A 25,411-nucleotide genomic window follows, 5' to 3' on the forward strand; every position below is an offset into this window, starting at 1 on the left:
GAAGAAATGGTGATTATACACTTTTTAGGTGACATGTTCAAGTTAAATATTTAAAGGTAACCACTAAAATAATATAAAACTTCCAGAAGAATGGACAATAAAATGAGAACTGAAGAACATACTACCAAGAAAAGAGAAAATTAAAACCTTAAAAGGTGTGTGTGTTGGGGCAAGAGCCATAAAGTCAAAAATAAACAAATCCAAATATAAACAAACAGATTGAATCCACAGATTCTCAGATTAAATTTTAAACCTTCTATATGTTGTTTAGAAGAAGGGCAACTATGGCAATATAGTAAGACCATAAAGAAAAAAATATATACCAAGTAAACAGTAACCCAAAAAAGCTATAATCATATTAAAATCAAGCAAAATAGCCACTAAAGCAGAAGTCACTATTAGAAATAAAATGTCACTATATAATGAGAAAAAGATTCCACCAACAAGAATATAACTATTCTGAATTTGGGTGGGGCGTGGTGGCTCACGCCTGTAATCCCAGCACTTTGGTGGCCAAGGCTGACAGACAGATTGAGCCCAGGAGTTCCAGACCAGCCTGGGCAACATGGCAAAAACCCATCTCTACAGAAAAAATTAAAAAATTAGTCGAGTGTGGTGGCATATGCCTGTAGTCCCAGCTACTCAGGAGGCTGAGGCTGCAGTGAGCAGTGATTGTGACACTGCACTCCAGCCTGGATGACAAAGTGACACCCTCATCTCAAAAAAAAAAAAAAAAAACCTATCCTGAATTTGCCTATTTATCAATTTAGCCTCAAAATACATTGAATTAAATGGGGAATTTCATGAATTCACAATTATGAAGGAAGGGCTTAATATACTAGTCAATGGTTGAGTAGTAAAAAAATTAGTCAAACTATAGAAGATGAATGAAATAATTAACAATCACGATCTAAGCAACACATTAGACCTAACCAACACCCAACAATTAGAATGTACCTTCTTTTCAAGCAGACCTGGAACAATTATACCAGGTCACAGAGTTAACTCAACCAATACCAAAGAATCAATATCATCCAGGTACTTTGACAATTTTATGATAAAATCTGAAATAGTAAAATCTGAATTTACAAATTTTGATGTATTTGAAAACATTAAAATGACCTTTAAAATAATTCATGAAATAAAAGAAAAAAAATTAGCCAGGCACAGTAGCTCACACCATAATCCCAGCACTCTGGAAGGCCAAGCCGAGAGGATCCCTTGAGCCCCAGGTGTTCAAGACCAGCTTAGGCAACACAGTGAGCCCCTGTCTCTACAAAACATTTTTTAAAAATTAGCCAGGTGTAGTGGCAAACACCTATCAGTCCACCTACTCAGGAGGCTGAGCCCAGGATTCAAGGCTGCAGTAACCCATGATTGTGCACACCAGCCTGAATGACACATGGAGACGCTGTTGAAGAAGGAAGGGAAGGAAGGAAGGAGGGAAGGGAAGAAATCCCACCTCCTGTTGAAGAAGAAGGAAGAGGAGGGGAGAGAAAGGGAGAGGGAGGGTAAGAAAGGGAAGGGGAGGGGAGGGAAAGAAAAATATCCGCTGGGCACTGTGGCTCACGCCGGTAATCCCAGCATTTTGGGAGGCTGAGAATCGCCTGAACTCAGGAGGCAGAGATTGCAATGAGCCAAGATCACGCCACTGCAATCCAACCTGAGCAACAGAGTGAGACTCTGTCTCAAAAAAAAAAAAAAAAAAAAAAAAAGGAAATGAAGAAAGCCTAAAAATTAGTAAGCTAAGCACCTAACCTTAGGAATAAAATGAAAGATAACTCCTAACAAAACTAATTGATGGAATTAAAAATAAGAGCATAAATTAAGTATGGGGGAGGGGAATGATAGAAATTTCAAGAAAACCTAATGCTGATTCTTTCAAAGCACAAATAAAAGTTACAAATCCATGGTTAGATCAACAGTAAAGAGAAGGAACTGAAAAGGAGACATCTGAAATGTAGTAGACTTAAATAATGTTGAAAAACAGACATGGAATATTTTCTAGAAAAATCTCTCTTCCCAAAACTGAGTCTAGAACATTTAGAAAACCTGAATATAGCTATAACCATTAGATACATTTAATCTGTAGTTTAAAGGCTACCAGGTCCAGAAAGCTTAAGCAAGTTCTACTAAGCAAAAAATAAATCACATTGCTATGCACCAGCAAACTATTTTATTTAATTTTAATACACCATTTATTATAGAAAAAAAACCCTACATACAATATATAGGAATAAATCTCACAACACATGCACCAGGTTGTTGGGATCAAAAGGTGTACACAGGTTTACAACTTAAAAAAAAAAATGACATCTGAAGCAAATACAGCAAAATGTTAGATTCAACAAAGCTGGTGGATAGTTATACAGGTGTTCTTTATATTACTCTTGTATTCAGGCTTGAAATGGCCTGTAATACATTTTTTAAAAGAAAAAATACTGCAAAGCTAAAATCATTTGGGCAAAACAAACTAAATTAATTGCTATTTAAGCACATCATTCAAACAGTGTTCATCTTACAATTTTCAAAGGCAACACGCAGAAAAGGAAGAAGAAAAGCAAATTGTCTAAGTACGCCCTGACTAACAGCATCAGGGACACAAGAAAGTGCTAACATTTGAGGAAAATTCACTATAAAAAATTAGTTTTGGCCAGGCGTGGTGGCTCATGCCTGTAATCCCAGCACTTTGGGAGGTCAAGGCGGGTAAATCACCTGAGGTCAGGAGTTCGAGACCAGCCTGACCAACATGGAGAAACCCTACCTCTACTAAAAATACAAAATTAGCCGGGCATGGTGGCTCACGCCTGTAGTCCCAGCTACTCAGGAGGCTGAGGCAGGAGAATCGCTTGAACCCAGGAGGGGGAGGTTGCGGTGAGCCAAGATCGTGCCATTGCACTCCAGCCTAGGCAACAAGAGTGAAACTCCATCTCAAAAAAAAAAAAAAAATCTTCAGTTTTTCTTCCAACTATCTTCCTCCACTATATATAACATATAGTAGGCATGCATTTGAGTATTTTCCCCTTGGGAGCCCAGAAAGAAATCCAGTGGTCAGCAATTTAGATCTAACACCTCTGACCCAGTCTGACACAGTTCAATTACAAACTAGTACAGTATTTTGATTTCAAATCTTTACAGTTTTCCTCCAAATTGTCAAAATTCTTATCATAGATTCATATGTAGAAAAGAAACACTGGCTAACATTTACTACCAGTAACTTTTTTCAATTCAGTCACTAAAAGAGGCAACAGTAACATTAAGAATTTCCATTTTAATCAGGAATGTCTCAAAGATTTGGTTCAGTGATTACAATTTCAATACTGAAATGGTTTTAAAAATGTAAAGTATTTGGTGAATACAGAATGGTGGCACTATTAAAATTACTCGAAAAAAATCCTCTAATTTCTTGCAACACTACAGCACATCCCTGTCACTCACCACTGCACTATGTGAAGACACCACCGGCTCTCAATAAGAGTATATAATTTCTCACCACCCACAAATGCCACTGAAGGACTCCGTAAAATTGGAACACCTCACTTTTAATAGTACCACTTGTTGACAATTTTTAACAGTATAAAATGAGCTAGATTTCTTAATGCAATCTTAGTTTATTGAGTGTTTGGAATCATTCAAACTACGTTTTCATGTAATAACCACTAGGGAATAAGAATTTAGCCTAGGCTAGGACATGCAACTGGTAACATATGTTTACTTTTCCTGTTCTCTTAATCATGATAAACTAAATATTCTCCTGGAGTCAAAGGGTACAGAACCTGACCCCACCCACACTTTTTATCAAAGGTTGTCAGCAGCAAGGAAAGGTTCAGGCAGGCTTAACATCTACCAAAAAAATTAAAACCTCAATTCTAATTTTAAAGTATGCATTAGTATAACACAAATAAGATTACTAAACCCTATAAAATGCAACGGTATTAAAATTATTATTGTTTTTAATGATATCCAAATGCCAGGTTTTGAAACATTATGAAATTATATCAGCTATTCCTCCTAAACTATCTTCAAGTTTGTGGGCTCATCCATGCTATACTTCCTTCCTTTGCACATAAACCAAATGGAGGAATTCAAACTCCAAATTCTTAGGGCAAGAAAGGAAAGCCTAGCTAATGTTTAAAAATCTATTATTAAGAAGCCTATCCCTGATTTACATGTGACTAAGGTCTGAGCTAAACATTTGCATATCTACACAAATTATTTATAATACTGTACAGTGTTATACTAGTAACATACCATGATTACAATCACTATCAGTAACACATGCCAGTGGAAGAAGCAGAGGTGCTAACATCACTGAAGTTTCAAACATGGATATGCATTACATGATCTGTTTGCCTTCCTATGTCTTTCTTATCTGGTTTATTTACTGGTTCCTTTTCTCCTTTACTCATTCAATAAGAATTGAGCATCTACTATACGCCAAGCCTTTTGTTAGGCACTAAAAATATAAACACCAATATCCACAGTCCAAGGGAGAGGCACATGAGAATAAATTCATGCAATGCATGGAGTCAGGCTTCTGACAGAGGCATGAAGCACAGCAGGAACTTCAGCTGGCACTCTGACCACTCTCGGAATAGACATCAATTCTTAAGACAGTGAAACAGCACAAATACCAGCTTGCAGAAAACACGCGACAAAAAATGCACTGAATTTAAGAGACACCACACAAATAAAGGTAATTTCTGTTGCTCTAAGTCAGGGTTCACAAACCCAGCTGGCCTCTGGGACGAGACAGGAAGCCTATATGAGGAGTGTGCCCTGCACCAGGTGTGGGCATGCACCCTCTGAAGGAGCCCCACCACTCACCAGAGGCATTGGCATGGAAGCTGGGGTGCTTAGATACTCTGATTTTTTAAAACAGAATTTTAAAAAAATAAATAAATCTTGATTCTTATGGGAAATTTTACAATGTTTAACTCATGGCAATTAATTTTAAAGCATTTCCGATTGTGCCTACCGAACAAAACATGCCTGTAAGCCATATGTGTCCCACGGGCACCAGTTTTGGACCTCTGCTCTAAATCCAGCAAAAGAAGATCCAACTTACCTCTCCACATTAAAGTAGTAAACGTTAAGCAAAACTCAAAAAAATAAAAAAGCCTATCAATGTATATATCCAAAATTTCAATGTAACCACTACAGAGATGCAGTCACAAAAACTCACCCTGTGAGAAACCCTACAGGACAAATAACCTGGTTTTTTCAACAGGTAAATTGCAAGGAAAGAGAGGGAAAGGGGGAGGGTGGAAGAGGAGAAGGAAGAAAAGCTGGAGAAGAGGGAAACCTAAAATTAAAAGAAATTTAAAAGACATTAAAAAACGCAATTGCTAGGTTTGGACCACATTTGGATCGTAATTCAAAAATGTAAGATAAATGGAAATTTGAACACTGACTAGGTAATTGCCGAAAAACAGGAATTACTGTTAATTTTTAAGAAAATAACAGTGTCATCTTTTTGACTGAAGTACTTCCAAAAGAGTACTTCTGTTTGGAGATACTTAAATTTAGAGGTGTGTACGGATGAAATGATATGAGATTTAGGATTAGTTTCAAAATAATCTAAGCAGAGGAAGGTGATTCGAGATAAAGCAAGACTGGCCATAAGTTGGCAACTGCTGATGCTGGGTAATGATTACATGAGAGTTCATGACATTATTTTGCCTACTTCTGTAATTGTGTTTAAATTTTCCATAATAAAAAAAATCCTAAAACAAAAAAAGCTGTTTTTAAGTGTTTCCTGTTCACTATCACTTAATCTACTCAAAAATAGGGAAATGATTCAAAGGATTAAGACAACCAAGAGAGGGAAAAAGAACAGGGAATAATATTTCAATTATAAAGAGTCTAATTAACCTGCCCCTTAATTTAAAAATAATTGACTTTGTAAGTAACCCTGGGACCTCTCTTGTTTATGGATAAAAAGTTTAAAAAAAAAAAAAATCCTAAGCAAGTATAATTTCATTTAATGTCTCCCTAACAGGACATACAAATTAGAATGCTGTATTCCAACTCCATTAAAATGGAAGTTGGTTGTTAAAGTATCAAGAGAACACACTGAATGGTGTTTTTTAATGTCCTCAATCAAACATCCTTAATGTTCAGCGCAGTTTATTGTTGTTTGGGCTGAGTTAGGGGAAGTTGGAATACACAGCAGGGAATTTTATATACTCATTCAATAAAAGGTACTAATTTTTCTTTTCTAAGAAAAGGAAAATGAGTGTGCTGGGATGGGGCAGAAACAGAGTAAAATAGAGCTTCCGATAAAAATTTTAAAAGGCCAGGTGCAGTGGCTCACACCCATAATCCCAACACTTTGGGAGGCCGAGCCAGGCGGATCACAAGGTCAGGAATTCAAGACCAGTCTGACCAACATGGTGAAACCCCATCTCTGCTGAAAATACAAAAATTAGCCGGGCATGGTGGTGGGCGCCTGTAGTCCCAGCTACTCGGGAGGCTGAGGCAGGAGAATCGCTTGAACCCGGGAGGCAGAGGTTGCAGTGAGCCAAGATCGTGCCACTGCACTCCAGCCTGGGCAACAGAGCAAGACTCCATCTCAAAAAACAAACCATAAAAAAATTACATGAAGTCAGTAAAAAGACTATGCCTTTATTTTCAGACCACACCCCTTTGCATTCTGGGAGCATCTTGGGGTCTCAGATAACATAGAGTCAATCAATGTAGCTGTGTAAGGAACTACACAGCTGTGCAGGTGGCTAAAAGATGAAGAAAGTCATGTACATAGGAAGGACAGAAAAAGTGGTTGTTCTTGTGTGTTCAGATTGTTGGGCTTAAAAAATATAGAAAAGACCGTGTTACTTTTATCTTCCCTTTCTCCATCCTACTAATAAGACAAAAAGTTAGAAAATGACAGTCATGGCACCTGTCCTTGAAAAAGACAAATCTAAAGAACATTTGATAACTCAATGGAATGGTTTCCCATTTTCTTAAAATAAATTCCAAAACACTGTGGCCTCAAAGGCCCTTGTAGCTAGACTTAACAGGAAATTCATATTATCTACCTATTTTGCATTGAATTTAAGAGGAGAAAAACTATAATGACCAAGGCACTTATCAGGCAGAAGTTAGCCCCAGACCACACACCCATGATATGGGCCCTTATAATTTCCTGATATTCTCAATCACTATACTATATTCACACTGGTCCTTCCTCTAAGTCCTTAAACTTGCTGGGTTTCCTACCTCAGAGTTTTCAAACATACTGTTTCCCTATTAGCAATGCTCTTTCACGTACCCTATAACCCAAGCTACTATTTAATCCTCAGGTCTCTGCTTAAACAAGAATTCACTGCATACTAGATTTCTTCTTTGTGGCACACATCACAATTACAATTAAACAATTATTTATAAAAGTATTTGGTAAGTTTACTCCCTACTTTGAAGTCACAAAGGCAAGGACCACATTACATCTATCTTGTTAAAGACTGGCACATAAAAGGCACAAAGTTCAAGAAGTATTTGCAAGAAATTGAAAAGGAAGAAGAACCCTATGGTACTGTCTTACTCTGCTCTGTTTTATGATAATCTGTGTCCTTGTGCAATTGGCTTAAGCTTCTGAAAAGGCAGAAGATCTGGTGACTCTTCTTTTCCCCCAGCCTTCAAAGCACCTTATACCTTGGGAAGCAAGTACTCCACATCTGAATTGACTAAGTAGACTCAGGGTAAAAAAGACAGTGTCCCATATGAAAAAAAGTTTGTTACCAGTAATCAGTGACTTTTGAACACAAACAAACCTTTGTGCCAACAACTGCTAGCCCAATAAATACAAAGTTCCTGAGCAAGTAAAAAACAACCGGATTCTACAGCCATTCCACCAGGGCCTATAAAATCAAGAACGGTCTATTATTTTTTTCCACTCTTAACTGCTATTTGGCAATTCATCATGTTTGATATGAAGAGTGAGCAATTACGATCCTTTCGCAAGAGTTTCTATCCTAGTTCTCAAACTACCTTTAATAAAAATCTACAAAACACAACTGTGCTATGGGAATATACAATAGCTAGATGATCCAAAGACATCAGTAAATATTTGAGCAATTATATTCTTTTTTATTTTATTTTATTTTATTTTTTTGAGACAGAGTCTGGCTTTGTTGCCCAGGCTGGAGTGCAGTGGCATGATCTCGGCTCACTGCAACCTCCGCCTCCCAGGTTCAAGCAATTCTCCTGCCTCAGCCTCCACAGTAGCTGGGATTAAAAGGTGTGCACCACCACGCATGGCTAGTTTTTGTATTTTTAGTATGTACAGGGTCTCACCATGTTGGCCAGGCTGGTCTTGAACTCCTGACCACAGGTGATCCCCTGCCTCAGTGTCCCAAAGTGCTGGGATTACAGGCATGAGCCACCATGCCCAGTCACAGTTATATTCTTAAGAAAGATTAAAATAATGCTCGTTTTTGTTTCAATAACCACAATTTAAAATCTCAGCATCTAGCTCAGTCCTGAGCACAAAATGAAAATTCAATGCTTACTACAATTAACAAGATTTCCATGATAGGTTTAGCATGGTTTCTTAACAGTGTTTATTATTTATAATAACTGTCATCTATACCATCTGGTTTATATCTAACTGAACTTAAAATTTACCATGTCTTTATGTTCACTTTTAAACAGATTTAATCCACAAGTCATTTTGATAATCTAAGAATGGAAAATACATTCTTCACAATCAGCTTTTACCTATAAGTCATAAGAAATAAGTCATAAGAAAAAAGAAGTCAAAGAAAAAAATCAAATCTATCTCAGAAGATATCCATAAATGTGTTTATAAACAGAAAGGAAACAGAATATAATGGAAAGCACAATCCCGGCTTGGTTATTTACTACTCGCAGCTTTCATGAAGGCTTCTGAACATCCTGCCTTTCTGCCTCCCCACCTACCACCCCCCCCCCACCCAAACACACACACACACACATACACACACCCCCTTAGAGATTAGGAGCAGGGACTACAAGCTGTGCTTGCTGTCAAAACAAACCTACCCCAGGCAAGCATTGGAGAACCTGTAAAACCAAGTTTGGCAATCAGCTCCTCCATCTCTCCTTTGTCCCTGCTTCCCTTCCCGTGCAGTAAGGTGCTTTAGGATGGCCCAAGGAAGGATCAATCCTCCAAAAATTCAGCAATAGTTGAAATCACTCATGAATTCACAACAGATGGTATACACTACGATTAGTTGGTTGATGAGCTCAAGAAAAAGCATATTACAACAAATATTGAGACTTGCCTTTTCTTCACCTTCTAATTCACTAAGAAAACTGAGGCCAATTGAGACCCAAAGACTTCCAGAGCTCTTACAAGAATCTCTTTATCCATCCTTCCTAAAAGCCTTATGGAAACAGACGACCCTCTTCCTACCTAGGGTTAATTCCTTCATGGGTGCTCCATGCCTGCTTATTTCTTCCAAGACTTTCCTTTGTTTAAATTTTTCCCCTCTGTTCATCCATTATCCTTAGCCTCTTTCTCCCTCTCTCCCTTCAGGATAGAAATACTGTTCAAATTTCTGCCTTCAGGGCCTCTTCTCTTCTTCCACTGAGATATAAGTTACATCTAATAAAGCACACAAACCATAAGGGTACCAATCAACGAACTGTTACATATGTACCCACCCAGAAAACTAAAACCCAAATCAATACAAAGAGCAATATCAAGACCAGATGGCTCCTCATGTCCCTTCCCATCCATATCCCACTGAAAGGTAACCAATACAATACATCACCAAACATTAGCTTTGCCAGTTAATTGACCTTCATATAAACATAATCATAGAGGTGTATCTCCTTCATGCCTGAATTCTTTCACTCAATATAACTCGCTACTACTTTTTAAATACAGGCATTCCTCAGAGTTGCTTCCTAAGGCCTTTCCTCACTCTATCTAACAATTTCATTCAATCCAAAGGCTTCAAAAGTCCTATCTACCCAGCATTTTCATTCAATCCAAAGGCTTCAAAAGTCCTATCTATCCAGCAATTTCATTCAAACCAAAGGCTTCAAAAGTACTACCTAAATACAGATGATCCTGGAGCTCTTCAGACATACTTGGATGTTCTTCAGGAACCTCAAACTTAACACATCCAAATTCTAACTCATCATCTCTCCCCTCATCCTAAAACCATTTCCTGCTCCCATATTCTGCCTGTTAGTTAATGGGATTACAGTCACCCCTAAGCTAGAAACCTCCAAGTCATCCAGACATATAAAACGTTGTTGGTCTAGTTCACACCATATCCCTAGTTACCAACATGGAGGACATACAGTAGTCTGCACTTATCTGCAATTTTACTTTCCACAGCTTCAGTTACCTACAGCCAACCACAGTCCAAAAATAGATGAGTACAATACAGTAAGATTGAGAGACCATATTCACATAACTTTTATTACAGTATACTGTTACAACTGTTCTGCTATATTGGTATTTACTGTTGTTAACCTCTTACTGTACCTAATTTATAAATTAAACTTTATCATAGGAATATACGTATAGGAAAAACATAGTAGAGTCATCCCTTGGTATCCAAGTGGTACTGGTTCCAGGACCACCACCCACCCCAAAAGATATCCAAATCAATGGACACTCAAGTCCCTTATATAAATATTTGTATATAACTTATGCATATCCTCCCACATACTTTAAACTATCTCTAGATTATTTATAATACTTAGCACAATGTAAACGCTATGTAAACCATTGTTATACCATATTTTTTTATTATTGTTTATTGTTGCATTGTTTTGGGGGTTTTTTGTTGTTTTTGAGACGGGTCTCACTTTGTCACCCAGGCTGCAGTGCAGTTGCACCATCCCAGTTCACTGCAGGCTTGGCTTCCCAGGCTTAAGCCATCCTCCCACTTCAGCCTCCTAAGCAGCTGGGACTACAGGTGTGTGCCACCACATCTGGCTAATTAAAAAAAAAAAAAATGGTAGAGAAAGGGTCTCACTATCTTACCCAGGCTATTATTTTTTATTGTTTTTTGGGTTTTTTTCCTGAATATTTTCAGTCTGTGGTTAGTTGAATCCATGAATGCAAAACCCATGGATACAGACGGCCTACTGTGTATCTAATGTTCTACCTACAGGGATAGGTACTACCCCCAGTTCAGGCATCCACTAGAGGTCTTGGGACATATCCTCCTCAAATAAGTGGGAACTGCTGTACTCAAATTAGTTCAGGAGTGAATAAAAAATCCTGAACTGTCCTTCCCCCTCCACATATAATCATTCATTAAGACCCAACAATTCTACACTGTAAACAATTACCCTATGTTCACGGTTCTTCATCTGCACTGACCTCATGTAGACCTTCATCTAACTTCTAGGTCCCCTGCCAAAAATGTCCTGTCCCATCCACTCCAGCTCCTGGTCTACTCTTCCTAATGCTCAAAAGCATCTCCCATCAACCCTATAACAACTGCAGCAGAGGTGATTACCTCCCTTTTTGGTATGACAAATACATTGTACAAACCTCGCAAGCAGCACATTCCAAGCAGCACTGCCTGCTTTCCTTCCCTGCCACTAGGCTGAACTCCTTGAGGCAAGGGCAGCGTATCATTCCTTCGTCAGCTCCTGACAGGCTGTTTTAACACACAAAGTCAAAACATGTTTATCAAAGGCCCTACTAAGGCAGTCTCCAAGTTTCTAGTCAGCCCCTCGCCAATCTGTCCTCCAGCTGGCTGCCCAGTTAATGCCAAAGACTACAAATCTAATCATGTCATTTTCCACTCGACTTGCTTATCAAGTCCTCAGCATGTGAGGCCTTTCGTCACATGGCCTCAACCTCTCTTTCAGTCTCATCTCCTACCACTTTTCATCTCATCACCTAAAATTTCACCACTCCAAGCTACTCACCATTCCCCACCCACATCGAGCCCTGTCATTCATGCTGCAGAACCTGGCATGCCCTTTTCATGCAATGCTATTTTCTTGGAGAATCTTTCCCAGGAAGCCTTTCCAGAGGATTCTACTTCCAGGGAGAGCTGGTTTGTCAGCCTTTCTGGATTTCCCTGGGACTGTATAAATGCCTCCATTAAGGCATTTCAAGTTTTATTATTAGTATTTATGTAAACGTCACCTCCCATTAGACAGGAAAAACTCAACATTCAAAAGACATACAACCTAAGAGCTTCATAAATGTAATACATATTCTTTTTAGACCTCCTCACTTCTGTCTGATAGCCATAGCTAGTGCTAGCATTTATTTTGTATATGGAAAAAAATAAATGGCTTCTAGAAGAAAACCAAGTAAATAAATAATGTCTATATCACCTCCTGAGAGTTACCACACATATAGTAACCAGTAGAAAGTGACAAACCTTCGCTGAGATTTGGAAGCTGGGTGGTGAGCCAGGCCCATTTACCAACTAAACAGATGGCTGCAGTCAGCTTAAAGTGTATTACCATCTCAAACTCATGCCTCAGCAAAACCAGTCCTTCAGTGTTAAATTGCAAATAACAAGAGCAGAGGACACACTTTCATTCATTATGTCGCCAACTCCTAAGTAGTGCCTAGTCCTCAAGGATCACTGAATTAATCAGTGATATCCACTAGACAATCTGTTGCTTCCTACTTTTATGAACTGATCCACAATTCTTCCATCACCCACTGTAAACTTGTCATTTTGGAGCTTCTGCTGTCAAAAGAGCCAGTTAGCTACTGAGTCCCAGGATAATGTCCACATCAGTCTCCTTTACTCCCTCCCATTGCCCTAGCTCAGGCCCTCAGGGTCTCGACTGAATCACATGGTGGTTTCCCTCCTTCAACTTCTACTCTCTCCCACTCCCACCATGCAGATGAAACTCCTGGGGATCTTGTTAAAATGCCAATTATGCAGTAAGTCTGAGGTGGGGCCTGAGATTCTGCATTTCTAACAAGCTCCCAGGGGAGGCTGATGGTGCTGGTCCACAGACCACATTTCAAGGGGCCAAGGCTCAACACAATGCAGTCAACAAGCAGAGGCCAGCCAGCTAACCACTAATCAGGAATGGACAAGCAGAGGTTTCTATGCCAGGTAAGAAATTGTACTAGATGCCCTCTGCCTGCTTCCTGTGCAAAGATTCCAGGTCATCTCTGGGCTATCCATGAGGTTCTCACCCATTTTATACCAGTGAAGCCTGGCAAAGCTATACTCTAACAGGCACTACTTCAATTATGGCATTTGTCAGTTCTGATTTAGTAACTGTCTACAGACAACGGTGGTTTAGTCTATTCCAATATTACGTATGTCTCTAAAAGATAAAGAAGATACTGTGCATGGGGTAAGTATAATAGTGCCTGTGATAGTACGCTAACGATAAATGAACTCTACTACTTTCTTTTACCCATCAGGATTATCTAGAGGTTGATGCTACCTGGGTTAATCTGTCAGTTTTTTAAAACCAAGAGGGTGGTCAACTGTTTTGCTGCTGTTGTTGTTTTGATGGGGGGCTGGGAAGGGGAAGTATGCATACCTATAAAAGTAGGAAGAAATGACATCTTCCAATTCTAATGACTACAAGCCAACCCATGATATAAAGTAAGCATTCCAACTATACTAACAAGACAATCCCTACTCTCAGAAATGAACGTTTGTGTGGTATCTTAAGAATGACATCCTTGGCCAGGCAGGGTAGCTGATGTCTACAATCCCAGCACTTTGGGAGGCCAAGACAGGCAGATTACCTGAACTAAGGCGTCTGAGACCAGCCTGGGCAACATGGCAAAACCTCATCTCTACAAAAAATACAAAAATTAAAATAAGCCGGTTTACAAAAATGCAAAAATTAAAAACGCCAAATTATAGGTGGCATGTACCTGTAGTCCTAGCCACTAGGGAGGCTGAGGTGGGAGGATGCCTTGAGCATAGAAGGCAGAGGCTGCAGTGAGTGGAAATGGCACCACTACGCTCCCGTCTAAGCAACAGTACCAGATCCTGCCTCAAAAAAAAAAAAAAAAAAAAAATGACATCCTCTTAAGCAGTTCCAAAATATGTTTATAGAACTTTTTCTAATCACATGTTCATTTTGTGAATAAAACACCAAGTCCCTCATATGACTTGGTTACAAAGCAAGGGATCATTGAGCTTCCGCTTTATAATCACAAGGGCCAATAACTATTCTCCTGATTACATTGGTGCTAACATTTCTGTTAATATCCCCCATAAAAATCAGCTTGTCAAGTGTTGATATTGCTCTAATGAGTTAACTGAAGTCTCTGTAAAAATTTTCACAGAGGGCAAATAGGTGTTATTTAATAATAGATGGTGGAAAATACCCACTGGCAGGTAATTAACCTGAATGTTGATTGGTTTGAATTAGAAGTATTTTATTTGGATTAGAAGCATGATTTATTTTAGTCAGACAGGCTGAAATAACTTCTTTTTTGTTACCATGGTGTTTCTCATAATTCTAAAACACAAAAAGCAAAATGCAGCTCATTTTCCAGTGCTGTCATCCACATTACTACAAGACAGTATTTCACAGAGCCATTACCATCTACTCAAGATGAAAATAATTTATAATAGGTCATTAGTAAAGACTTAACTTGCCATGTGTGTAGTACAGGTTTTATAGCCATGGATAAAAGAGCTAATAAGTTGTTTTATGCTTATATGAATGCTGAAAGATTTTGTTTCTTCCTAGTATACATGAGAGGTTTTTAAAAAAATTCCTTCTTCCATGAAGATGCAGAGAGGAGATACAGAGGTTTTTAAAAAATGCCCTCAGGTCATGACCAAATCATCATCTTCCAATTTTTACATGAATGTGGTGTACATATGACACCAAACTTAAAAAACGTACCTCCCTTCAGAAGATAAACAGTACTTCCCATCAACCTCATAAATGCACAGAAAAATAAAACCTCATAGGCCTTAAAAAAAAGAAATAAGAGAAAGTCCCTCAGTGTACTCTAGGCTACCGTCAGGCTTTAGTGCAACCTCTAGCCCGTGTACATCTGCATTTTTTGTTTCAAAAAATCAAAACAAATATTTGCTTGACCCAGAATTTAGATCCTCACAAACTATAATATCAAATAGAACCCAAAACTATTCAAGTGATAAAAAGGCCCAGATGCCTGGAAGTATATGGTAAATGGTAAGGATTCAACTGGAACTATTAATCCTAAACTCAATTACACTGTATCTTGAACCAGTAATTTAGAGTTGCTCCTAAAACAACTCAGGATCCCAGAACTGAAGCAACAGTCTACTCCTGGTCCTTCCAGGGCGACACAGAAGAGTTTGGAGGCTCTCTCCCCCCATTCCTGCTACTACAGTAACCTGCAAATACTATGTCTCCATTAGAACACTTTTCACCTTTTTATTGTTAATGTTGGCTTGTTTCCACAAACATGCCTTCAAATTGGTAAGTAATTCAAGGGATCCTCAACAATTTACATGAATCATCTTTAATTCAAAGGACCACGATATAGTAAATAATCACAGTAATTACTGATTAAATGAATGAATGTGTATACGTATACCTCAGACATACTGCAGGTTCAGTTCCAGACCACTGTTATAGGGTGAATATCACAATAAAGTCACATGAATTTTTTGGTTTCCTAGTGCATATAAAAAGTTACGTTTACACTATATAGACTATTAAGTTTGTAACGGCATTATGTATAAAGCACAATGTACATACCTTAATTTAAAAATATTGCTAAAAAGTACTAACAATGATCTGAGCCTTTGGCAAGTCATAATCTTTTTGCTGGTGAAAAGTCTAGCCTCAATGTTGATGGCAGCTGACTGATCCAGGTGGCTGCTGCTGCAGATTGGGGTGGCTGTGGCAATTTCTTAAAATAAGACAATAAAGTTTGCTGCTCAATTAACTATTCCTTTCACAAAAGATTTCTCTTTGACAGCACTTTGCCCACATAACTTTTTTCAAAATTGGAGTCAATTCTCTCAAACCCTGCTGCTCCTTTATCAACTAAGTTTATGTAATATTCTAAATTCTCTGTTGTCATTTCAACAATGTTCACAGCATCTTCACCAGGAGTAGATTCCTTCTCAAGAAACCACTTCCTTTGCTTGTCCATAAGAGGAAATGCCTCATCCATTCAAGTTTCATCATGAGATTGCAGCAATTCAGTCTCATCTCCAGATTCCACTTCTAATTGTAGTTCTTTTGCTATTTCCAACACATCTGCAGTTACTTCCTCCATGGAAGTCTTGAACTCCTCAAAATCATCCATGAATCAACTTCTTCCAAACCCATGTTAATGGAGGTTCTCCTCCCATGAATCATAAATGTTCTTAATGGCATCCAGAATGGTGAATAGTTTCCAAAAGGTTTTCAATTTATTTTGTCCAGATGTATCAAAGGAATTATTATCTATGGCAACTATAGCCTTACAAAATGTATTTCTTAAATAATAAGACCAGAAATTCAAAATTACTCCTTGTTCCATGGAGTACAGAATGAATGTTGTGTTAGCAGGCATGAAAACAACATTAATCTCTATGTACATCTCCATCAGAGCTCTTGGATGACCAGGTACATTTTCAGTGGGCAGTAATATTTTGAAAGGAATCTTTTCTTTTTCTGAGCAGCAGGTCTCAACAATGGGCTTAAAATGTTAAGTAAATAATGCTACAAACAGGTATGCTGTAATCCAGCTTTGTTGTTCCACTTATAGAGCACAGAGCAGATTTAGCAGAATTCTCAGGGGCCCTAGGATTTTCAAAATGGTAAATGAGCATCCGCTTCAACTTAAAGTCACCAGCTGCATTAATTCCTAACAAGAGAGTCAGCCTATCCTTTGAAGGAAGCCAGGTACTGACTTCTCCTCTCTAGCTATGAAGGTCCTAGATGGCATCTTCTGCCAATAGAAGGATGCTTCATCCATCTACACTGAAAATCTGTCACTTAGTGTAGCCGCCTTCATCAGTGATCTTAGCGGGACCTTCCAGATAACTTGCTACAGATTCTACATCGTAACTTGTGCAGCTTCACCTTGCACCTTTGTATTATGGACACAGCTTATTTCCTTCAATCTCATAAACCAATCTCTGCTAGCTTCAAACTTCTCTTTAGAAACTTCCTCTTTTCAGTCTTCAAAAAATTAGAGAGTTAGGACCTTGCTCTGGATTAGGGTTTGGATTAAGTGAATGTTGTACCTGGTTTGATCTTCTGTGTAGACCACTAAAACGTTCTCCGTATCAGCAGCATAAGGCTGTTTTGCCTTCTTATGATTCATGTGTTCACTGAGTAGCACTTTTAATTTCCTTCAATAACCTCTTTTGCATTTGCAACTTGGTTAACTGTTTGTGGCATAGGAGGACCAGCTTTTGACCTTTCTCAGATTTCGACATGCCTTCCTTACAGAGCTTAATCATATTCAGCTTTTGATTTAATGTGAGAGACTTGCGACTCTTCCTTTCACTTGAACACTGAGGCCTTTATGGGGTTACTACCTGGCCCAATTGCAACACTGTTGTGTCTCAGCGAACAGGGAGGCCCCAGGATAGGGAAAGAGATGGGGTAATAGCCAGCCCCTCAAGCAGTCAAAACACACACAACTTTATCAAGCTTGCCATCTTACATGGGCGTGGTTTGTGATGCCCCAAAACAATTACAATAGCAACATCAAAAATCACTGATAAAGAGAAAATTAGCATGGCCCCTGTGCAAGGATGACATGCAAATTCATGAAACGTTCCATATTTTTTAAAAAATTATAAATAATGGAAAGATTTGAAATATTGCAAGACTCACCAAAATACGACACAGAGACACAAAGTGAGCACATGCTGTTGGAAAAAATGTTGCCAACAGACTTGCTCAACACAGGGTTGCCACAAACCTTCAATTTGTAAGAAATGCAGTATCTGCAAAGCACAACAAAAGCAAGCACAATAAAACAAGGTTTGCCTGTACAGTCTTCCATGTAACTGAGCATCAGTGCCCAACAACAGGAGATCCCATCTTCCTTAATGAGCCCTAATTAACTCTAATTAACATGTGCGGCAATTTACCATTGCTAAAAATAATAAAACCACATTACATTTGTATAACACCTCACAGTTTACAAAGCACTTCCACACATATCCTCAACTCAGAATCTCACAAAGTTCTTCAAAACAGACTTTTTTTTTTTGAGACGAAGCTTCGCTCGTTGCCCAGGCTGGAGTGCAATGGCACGATCTCAGCTCACTGCAACCTCTGCCTCCTGTTTTCATGGGATTCTCCTTCCGAGTAGCTAGGATTATAGGCACCCACTACCAGGCCGGGCTAGTTTTTTGTATTTTTAGTAGTGACAGGGTTTCACCATGTTAGCCAGGCTGGTCTCGAACTCCTAACCTCAGGTGATCCACCTGCCTCGGCCCCCCAAAGTGCTGGGATTACAGGCATGAGCCACTGCACCTGGCCGAAAACAGATTTTCTTAAATCATCTTTTCTCTCTCTCTAATAAATGAGGCTGAATGAGGTTAAGGGGTTTACTATAGGTCTCACATCATGTAAAGAAGAGAAGCGTACAGACCACAGAAGGGTTCCAGTGCTCTTTCCACCCTAAGAAGCATCAGCAACATACATCCCAAAATGTGGAGGGATGGTTTGTAAGAACTACTACTGTTGTGACAGACACTTTCATTCATTATCTTACTTGATCCTCTCAACAACCTTGTGCAGCAGATAAGAAAGAATGCAGAAAAGCTCTGTGTCAGTGGCACAGCCAGAAGTCCAGTCCAGGTTGTAACTAGTTTAAAGTCTGTGCTTCACAAATGCTGATGTCCCCTAACTGACCACAGAAGCTCATTAGGGATAAGTTTTCCATGTTCAGCAAATCAAGGGGGACACTTACCAGTTAACTCTGACACCTGATGCCTGAACTTGAATTCTGCCTCTCTCTTGCTCACTGTACAAATCTAAACGAGTTACCAAACTGCTCTGCAACTCCATTTCTCTATCTGTAATACTGGGGTGATATCATAACCTACCTCATAGGGTTGTTATGAGAATTAAATTAATAGTTATAAAGCACTTAATATTTATAAAGCACTAAACAGTAATTAGCATATAGGGTGATAGAAATGTTTGCTAAATATCAAAATACTATATAATTTCTTGAACATTAGGCAGCAGGATACAATCATGCTGAAGCAGTTCAATTCTTTTGTACTTGCTTATTCAAATTTTTTAAAAATAACATCTGGTTTGTCATTGTGGAAGAAAGCACTGTTACTTACACATACCTAAATGTGGTGATCACAGTTCCATTTCATTCAGGTTTTTTTTTTTTTTAGATGAAGTCTCGCTCTGTAACCCAGGCTAGAGTGCAGTGGCATGATCTCAGCTCACTGCAACCTCCACCTCCCTGGTTCAAGTGATTCTCCTGCCTCAGCCTCTCGAGTAGCTGGGATTACAGCCATGCGCCATCATGCCTAGCTAATTTTTTGTATTTTTAGTAGAGACAGGGTTTCACCATGTTGTCCAGGCTGGTCTCGAACTCCTGACCTCAAGTGATCTGCCCGCCTCAGCCTCCCAAAGTGCTGGGATTACAGGCGTAAGCCACCACACCTGGCTTCATTTAGTATTTTACAGCAATGGGTCTGGAGATTTTCTCCTTAAGTGTTCATATACTAAAGCCTATAGTCAACTCCAGCAAAGGTGATTTGGAACTTCTGCAACACAACTAAAAACCTACAGAAGAGAAACCTAGTTGTCCAACAAACAGAATCTTATAGAGCCACAAAACCCAACAGCAGTACCATTTGTGTCTTGTAGTCATTTATATAATAACTAAGAATTGGTCAATAGACCATGAAAGCCTGTTTGCCAAAGATGGCAGATGTTCTAATTTGACTTTTCTATATTTGACATGTGTTCCTTTTCCCTCCCCCATTCCCACTAAAAAAACACTTCATTTTTTTCTAGGAATTAACTGACTAAACAGCACTAATGCACCATGGGTACAATTAGAACACTGGTCGCAGGATCACAGAGTTCTGCTACCTCAAGTCAGAGCTATTTCAAATTATCATTCCTGTAATCAAGAACTGTCATCAGTTCAAGACAACGCATGGAATCCCCTTCTCAGGCTAGCCAAAAAAAACTCAAGGCATCACCGGCAGAGTCTACTAATTTCAATAAGCATGCTAGCCTTCCTTTTTTAAAATTAAAAAGATAAACCAGGCCAGGCACAGTGGCTCACACCTGTAATCCCAGCACTTTGGGAGTCCGAGGTGGGCAGATCGCGAGGTCTGGAGTTTGAGACCAGACTGGCCAACATGGTGAAACCCCATCTCTACTGAAAATACAAAAAGTAGCCAGGTGTGGTGGCGTGGGCCTGTAATCCTGGCTACATGGGAGGCTGAGGCAGGACAGGAGAATCACTTGAACCTGGGAGGCAGAGGTTGCAGTGAGCCGAGATCACGCCACTGCACTCTAGCCTGGGGGGGAGAGTGAGACACCGTCTCCAAAAAAAAAAAAAAAAAAAAAATACTTTGGGAGGCCGAGGCAGGCGGATCACAAGGTCAGAAGATCGAGACCATCCTGGCTAACACAGTGAAATCCTGTCTCTACTAAAAATACAAAAAAAAAAAATTAGCCAGGCGTGGTGGCGGACGCCTGTAGTCCTAGCTACTCAGGAGGCTGAGGCAGGAGAATGGCGTGAACCCAGGAGGCAGAGCTTGCAGTGAGCCAAGATCGCGCCACTGAACTCCAGCCTGGGCAACAGAGCGAGACTCCGTCTCAAAAAATATATATATATAAAGATAAACCGTATGTGCTTCACAATGACCTCTAAGGGGTAGCCCCCAGAACTTCTCCAGAAGGTGAAAAAAGTTCAGTGAATCTGTACAGTATAAATAAACAGCTAAGACTGCTGCCTAATGCAAAATAAATTAGTCAAAGAGCTCAAATTCGGAAAACAGAAATCAATGCTTTATGTCCCTGCCTTAAAAAAAAGTTTTGTTTTTTTTTTGACAGTCTCACCCCATCACCCAGGCTGGAGTGCAGTGACACCATCTCAGTTCACTACAATCTCTGCCTCCTGGGTTCAAGTGATTCTTCTGCCTCAGGCTCCCGAGTAGTTGGGATTACAGGCATGCACCACCACGCCCAGCTAATTTTTGTATTTTCAGTAGAGACGAGGTTTCGCCATGTTGGCCAGGCTGGTCTCAAGCTCCTGACATCAGGTGATCTGCCTGCCCGCCTCAGCCTCCCAAAGTGCTACGATTACAGGCATGAGCCACCACACCTGGCCTAAAAAATTCTCTAATATGTAAAGGTTGAAAAATACACATAGAAGCAGTATTTTATATTCCAGCCCCCCTCCCCTTCCCATCCAAGCCACTTTGAGATGATATCAAATCCACAGGAAAGAAGTACTCTGATAAGCTCATGTCCAGAAGCACATAAGCTGCCATCCTAAAAGTGACAACGGCAAGGGAAATTGGGCATCAAAAAGAAATGCAGTGGTAAGGCTAAAGAGCCTTCCTTTTCTCGCTACTATCCCTCAACAAATCCTAATACCTACCCTAAACCTACATTACTCCATATTGTAGATTTTAATCCCCGGCTTGCCAATTAAAACAAACAAGCAAAAATGGCATAAACTCTGGAGAAAAGTGGCCTTTTTTTTTTTTTTTTTTGGAGACAGGGTCTCACTATGTTGCCAAGGCCGGTCTCCTCGAACTCCTGAGCACAAATGATTATCCTGCCTTGGCCTCCCAAAGTGTGGGAAATACAGGCGTGTGCCACATACCTGCCAAAAGGGGCATTTTAAATCAGTGAAGAAATAACAAAGTCATTCAATTAAAATGTGGGAACTATTTGTTATTTTTCTTTTTTTTTTTTTTTTGAGACGGCGTCTCACTCTGTCACCCAGGCTGGAGTGCAGTGGCTTGATCTCAGCTCACTGCAACCTTCACCTTCCAGGTTCAAGCAATTCTCCTGCCTCAGCCTCCCGAGTAGCTGGGATTACAGGTGCCCACCACCACGCCCAGCTAATTTTTATATGTTCAGTAGAGATGGGGTTTCACCATGTTGGTCAGGCTGGTCTTGAACTCCTGACCTCAGGTGATCCATCCACCTCCAAAGTGCTGGGATTACAGGTGTGAGCCACCGTGCCCGGCCTCTCCTTCCTATCTTAAACAATGGATACATTAAATTTTTATGCATAGAAAACTGCCAGCATGGTGGGTCACGCCTGTAATCTCAGAACTTTGGGAGGCCGAGGCGGACGGATAACCTGAGCTCAGGAATTCGAGACCAGCATGGCCAACATGACAAAACCCCGTCTCTACTAAAAATACAAAAATTAGCTGAGCATGGTGACGGGCGCCTGTAATCCCAGCTACTCCGGAGGCTGAGGCAAGAGAATCGTTTGAACCCAGGAGGCAGAGGTTGTAGTGAGCTGAGATCACACCACTGCACTCCAGCCTGGGCAAACAGAGCAACACTCCATCAAAAAAAACAAAGAGAAGAGAAGAGACAAGAAGAGAAGAGGAAAGAAAAGAAAAAATACTACAAGTATAAGAGAATTTTTTAAATCCTGGAGGAGACATTCCTAAGCATGACAAACACCCTGAAAACCTAAAGGAAAAGACTGATATAAAAGTGAACAGATAAAGAAAATATTAGTGACTTAGTAAACAAAACTAGTTTCTCTATGTAACGCCCAAAGGAATTAGTAGGAAAAAGGCAAACATCCAACCAAAAAAAAAAAATAAAATAAAATAAAAGCAGGCAAGGGATATGAATAAGTCACAAGGAGTTACCAATTAATGTTCAACAAAATTAAAAATTAACTGCAAATTTTTTTAAATTGAGATTTTCTTTTTCCCCAGGATCACTTACCCTACTCACCTCCTCCCATCCATAAATACAACTACTACCTCTCATCATATCCTACCTCAACACTCAATGGAGAATGTGTGTGTGTGGGTGGGGGGTTGGGTGGGTGGGGATGTGTGTGTGTGGTATGTGCATATATACATACATACATTGTGTGTGTGTGTGCTTAAGGAAGAATAAGTTTGCCAGTTATAGCAATGTTTACACAGGAGAGTTCCTTGTTACTTAAAACTGAATGTCAGCTGCACCCCAGCCATATCACCTCTCTAAGAGACCATGGAGAGAAACTGCTCCTCTGCTTCAGCATCTGGGGTAGATACTCAAGATGACAGATGCAATATATTTTTACCCTTGTGTACTTCCGCATTTTTAAATGTTCCTTTACTCATTTAAAAATGAACAGTAATCTTTGAGGGATTAATTGACTTAGTAGGTCAACTCCCAGAGACAGGAAAGTAAAACTTTTGCTTAAGGTAAATAATTAAAATGAAATCCAGCATAAAAGGAAATCTGTCATACCCTAAAATTAGCTGGAAACACTTGTTTCCGCAGTTCACAAATTATCTTTTTGCTAATGAGAGCAGGATATTTCTTTCTCTCTCTCTCTCTTTTTTTTTAAGAGACAGAAAGACAGAAAGTATTCAAAGCAATGGCACACTTCATGATACAGACTTCCAAATCAGCACACAACAAAAGCCCAAAGATTACTGAACAAGTTGCTTCAATTTTTGTATGTCACAGAAAGGTAGAACTGTGTACACGTACCTGAAAAATAAGCTAAGTTGCAATTAATTTTGACACATCTTTTTAAAAATAATTCAAAGAATACAATGTTGAATGTTTTCAACATGTACATATTTATTTATTTATTTTTATTTATTTATTTATTTTTTTGCTCTGCCGCCCAGACGGGAGTGCAGTGGCGCGATGTGGGCTCACTGCAACCTCTGCCTCCTGGCTTCAAGTGATTCTCCTGCCTCAGCCTCCGGAGTAGCTGGAATTACGGGTGTGCACCACTAGGCCCAGCTAATTTTTTGTATTTTTAGTAGAAATGGGGTTTCACCATGTTGGCCAGACTGGTCTCGAACTCCTGACCTCAGGTGATCTGCCTGACTCAGCCTCCCAAAGTGCTGGGATTACAGGCACGAGCCACTGCAAACAGCCAACACATATATTTAAAGGGAAATTTTGTTCAAAATTCATGCTTAAATTTTTCTCCCAAATTATTTTTTTATTCAATGATTTCTTTTTCCAACATTTTCATTATTTTAACAATTTCACCTTCAAAGTACTGAATGAACTAAGAACATTGATTTTTTAACACTGTACCCCTTCTCTGCCAACTGCCAATAGTTCTATCATGCATCCCACAAAGGTAACATCACTGATGAAATCTAATTTCTCTCTGTGCAATTAAAATACCCACCTGTTCCATCAGAAGTTCCTTTCTTACAATCTGTCAAAGTGATATGCAACCCCTCAAAAGCACTGATTAGAATGAAAAGAACTAGAAAAACACCTTGAAGAGAGAAACCACTAACTGTGTAAAGCACACAATTTCTTTAACTTTCATTTTTAACAGTATTAATATAAAGAACCACCAAAGACAGGTAAGTATATAGATTCACAGTGTGGGGAAAAAAGAACACTGGACAGATCATCAAAATCCTAGGTGTGGTCCTAACTCTGTAACTGACTTGATCAATGAATCTGGACCAGATACTTTACCTCACAGGTTTACTTTTCTCGTCTATAAAAATACAGATGTTGGACTAAATTATCTCTACAACATCCTAAATTCTATTACCTGTCCAAAGTAACAGTGCAAAAATTCCATTTTCTTAAAATGTTTTTTCTCCTACTGACTATAGGCACTGGTAGGCAAGCACCCAGCTCACCATGAATAAAGCTAACTAGCCAGTAATTTTGCACATTTGTATCCCTCTAATACAGTTATTAGAGTAACCTTGATGAACTAGACTACGAAGGCATCTTGCTTTCTAAGTTAATTTAAGAATTTAACTTAAAAGAGGATGTACTTCTTTATACTCATCTGTGGCATGATGAATTCTACTTTAGGAGTAGGAATGACAGGGGAATGGGTAATCAAACATCAATTCTTGTCCTAATCTATACCAAAATGGAGGTCTGCTTTGTTTGGTTGGCAACCTCCAGCTGACTTGTGTACATTAGGTCCAAGCCCATAAGAAAAGGCAGGGGATTTGACAGTTTTAAGCCCACAGCCATGTCTTACAGAACTTAAAACAACTACAACTTTCAAAACCCTTCAAAAAAAAAAAAAAAAAAAAAACAGGCTCTCTAATGATGCCTCAGAATATTATGAGTTGGAAGAGATCCTGGACTTGTTCTACTCCAACCCCATCGTTTTACAGATGAGGAAATCAAAGCCCAGGGTAGGTTAAAATGAATGCCCAAAGTCATGCCAAGTTTCCCAACTCTCAGACTAGTTTCTCTAAAAAGCAGTACATTTTCTCTCACGGTGTGAGATAAAAGGAAAAAATTCCTTCCCAAAGTTCTGTTTTTGAAGAGGAGAGTGACTTTGACCCAACCCCCACCCCCAACACACCAGCCA

General features: G+C 39.4%; 1 protein-coding gene and 1 pseudogene across 1 annotated transcript in view; one reads left to right on the top strand and one right to left on the bottom strand.

Annotated features, from left to right (window-relative positions):
• PHLPP1 (PH domain and leucine rich repeat protein phosphatase 1) overlaps positions 1–25,411 on the bottom strand; it is a 265,241-nt gene that overhangs the window by 231,523 nt on the left and 8,307 nt on the right. The gene's annotated exons all lie outside the window — the stretch shown is intronic.
• On the top strand, positions 17,590–17,689 carry LOC111528459 (annotated as a pseudogene).

The sequence above is a fragment of the Piliocolobus tephrosceles genome, chromosome 18 (assembly GCF_002776525.5).
Source record: "Piliocolobus tephrosceles isolate RC106 chromosome 18, ASM277652v3, whole genome shotgun sequence".
Lineage (NCBI taxonomy): Eukaryota > Metazoa > Chordata > Mammalia > Primates > Cercopithecidae > Piliocolobus > Piliocolobus tephrosceles.